Source organism: Tenrec ecaudatus, chromosome 13 (assembly GCF_050624435.1).
Source record: "Tenrec ecaudatus isolate mTenEca1 chromosome 13, mTenEca1.hap1, whole genome shotgun sequence".
NCBI classification, from domain to species: Eukaryota; Metazoa; Chordata; class Mammalia; order Afrosoricida; family Tenrecidae; genus Tenrec; species Tenrec ecaudatus.
Window position 1 is genome coordinate 84424006 of NC_134542.1, and position 3350 is coordinate 84427355.

At 35.5% G+C, this 3350-nt stretch overlaps 1 non-coding gene across 1 annotated transcript; it reads right to left on the bottom strand.

The window, feature by feature from the left end:
- Positions 1 to 1345: 1345 nt before the first annotated feature.
- On the bottom strand, positions 1346 to 1509 carry LOC142425048 (U1 spliceosomal RNA). Its single transcript, XR_012779437.1, has one exon. It is a non-coding gene; the product is annotated as a U1 spliceosomal RNA (small nuclear RNA).
- Between the last annotated feature and the right edge of the window lie 1841 nt (positions 1510 to 3350).

Here is a 3350-nt window from a genome sequence, read left to right on the forward strand (position 1 = left end):
CTCTGCAAAAAAACTGAAATGGAACTTTGAAGTTTGCATTTTATTCTTTTTAAAAGATTTACTAAATAATCTAGTTCTCAAAAAATTCTCACAGGCAACTAATGCTTGATCTTTATTGTACTGAAAATGAGTCGAACATTATATATTCTTAGGGATGTATGTACAGCAAATACCACATAAATATTGAAAATGGTCCTTGGTTTTGACTTTGTCTATAGACATAGTTTTTTCTGTGGTTCCATTTTAAGAAGCTTTCGTCTCTTAGAGTTTTCATATAACTTTCTAGTTTTGGCTTGACTTCTAAAAGAAAAATTTTGGACTTAGTGCTATGATTATACATTTGCTTAGCACTGAGAATGCTAAAACATAATATTGTTAAACCCATGTTTGCTAGAGCAAACATACAATGAATCATAAGCACAGAAATTTGAGCTTTTGATATGAAAAATTCTATTCAGTAGATAGATATCTTATAGATATGCTGGACCTCTCTGTATGCACATAGATCCCACTGACTCAGTTTCCCTCTTGCTCTGTCTCTCTGTCTTCGCTACAGTGTTACCTTATAAGGTTTAACTGTTCAGGCACATCTACCTAGAAACACACATTACCTTATCAAAGTATGCAGCTTGCACAGTACTCTGCAAGAAGAAGATATTGGTAAATTTGAATGGGAAAATTGGGAGTTTTATAAAACAATGTAGTGGTTAGCTTTGATCGAGTTATTTGGGTTCCAATTTGCTTTCAGTTGGTTCCAATAATTCATTCTTTATGAAAACTGTCAATAAGGACAATTCTCAACCTAATATAAAAAGGCAGACACCCTTTGGATTTAGACAGCATGCTCCATTCTCATAGTATTTACATGATTTCAATTGCAGTTATCGAGTGTTCTCACATTTTTTAAACTTACACTCTAATCTTTGAAAGTCTTTGTATTTATAAAATGACTAATTTTGGAATCCTGAATTACTGATTTCTGTCGATCAGAGACAGAATAAGCTGTACATGTATTACTTGAGAGGTGTTTTGTTTTTCCCCAATAGACATGATTGATGGTGCTCTAGATTGATTTCCCTTGTGATCAATTACATATTTATGAAACAATATGACCAATAGAAATAGAGTTCATTGAGAAACTAGTCTACCCATATCTGTTTAATTTAAAATACATTTCAAGAGTACTACTTATGCTGTATACTCATTAGTCAGCTGCATATATGTATATATATGTGTGTGTATGCATGTGTATAGGCACTAATTGTTTTAATAAAATTATTTACCAAATATTAATTAAATATATTTTGGGTATGAGCTATTTACAAGGTTTCTTTTTTTTTTTTTTTAGGGGAGAGCGCAAACGCAGTCCCCCACTACCACAAATTATGCAGTCGAGTTTCCCACATTTGGGGAAATCGCAGGGGTCAGCACATCCGGAGTGCAATGGATAAGCCTTGCCCTGGGAAAACCACCTTCGTGATCATGGTATCTCCCCTGCCAGGTAAGTATTTTACAAGGTTTCTTACTCGAGTTGATACAGGGGTAAAAATGACCACAGTGTTGAATTAAATATGACCCTTTGTATTTAAGACCCTTCGAGGTTAGAGGAAGTGATATATTTGTACACAAATCCTAATGCCAAAGGAATGGGTTGAGCAGAAGGAGACCGGGAAGATGGTACCCTCTCCATTTAATCATTCTGCAGACTGTTCAGTGAATGTGAGTCTTTGGAAAATTTATGAGTTTAATGAGCTCTTTGTGAACATTGAACTGCAAAACTAAGAGATTGATAATTTCTCTAGTTTGCTGACTACACAGAAGTTTCTGCCTATTTGTTATAGACATAGGTGCAAACATAAACTATAAGTTTGAAAGACAGAATAGGGAATTATACAGAGATGGGTTCAAGTGCTGCCCCATCACACAAAAGCTGTATTGTCTCAGCAACTCACTTACTGAGAATTGAAGGAAGGTATGCCATTGATTTCTGCCTTTATCTATAAGTTCATAAGAGTTCATAATAAGCCAGGGAATTCTTCTTTTCTGTCTTCACATACTTCTTTCAATCCTATGAAAGGCTAAATGAAATCCTGGTGAACATTATAAAAGACAGTACTGGATTTAACAGTAGTTATATTTCTTTAATCTATATTCATTTATCTCTCTCATCTGTCTGTCTATCTATCTATCTATCTATCTATCTATCTATCTATCTATCTATCTATCATCTATCTACATCTATTTATCTCATCAGCAAGCAATATGACACTTATCCAGATAAAGGCAGACCGATTTTGAATCAGAGGCAAATGGGATCCCTGGTGGTGTGATGGTTAAATGTTTGGATGCTGATCACAAGACTTGTGTCTGAACCCACCAGTCATATGTTCCAGGAGAGAAATATGTGACGTGGTTAAAGCTTTAGAAACCCTATTGAGGTTGTTCTATTCGGTCCTATGGGGCCCCCATGAGTTGAAATTTACTCCATGACAATGGATTCATTTTTTATTTTGGATTTAGGAAGATGGAGAAAAGTAGAAAGAGATCATTTCTCTTCCTAAATATAAGGACAATATTGTATATATTTTTAATATGTTGGTGAATCTATGTCTATAATTGTCTATATGTGTGCCAATTCCTATCTTCTTCTAATTGTATCTCTGTGACTTTTCTTTATGTATGTAGAACTTCAAAAAGTCCGTGGAAAAAATGGAATTAAAAATAATTCATTACCCTGTGAACGTTTTGAAACCTCCTCATAATAATATATCAGGAAGCCCTAAGTGGAAGAGGGCCTGGTCTCCAATTGTGGGGTCAGGTCCATGTGAACAAAATACCAACAGGGAAAAGGGCATCCCCAGTTAAAATTAGTGTTCCAAACAGAGAGTAATTAGGTTCTGAAGAAAACTCAGTTAAAGTTGTTAAGTGACTACACTATTAGAATTAAGAGGTAACTGAAATTTCCCAAGTGATAACAGATAATTTGCCATTTAGCCTGTAATGAGGTTTGAAAAAACGATGCGCTACAAGATATCAGCAGTAACTAGAAAGGTGTTTCTTTTAAGGTCCACCTGGTGTGCATCTATTCTTTCACCCTAGTAAAGCAGACACGTTGTGTAATGCAATGTACTCTCGGCAGTTATCCTCGGTGCCCACCCCCTCCCCCACCCAACGATTTCTACTGACCCTAGCCATCTCTACTTACTATTCCTCTCCCTAGCTTATCCTAGTTTCCTGCTTAGCTGTTCTGTCATGAGCCTCCAGATCATAAGTGATGGATAGTGCAGAGAAACAAAATCATAGCATTCAAAGCTACAGTAATTGGCTTTTTACTTGAAATATTTGGAGAA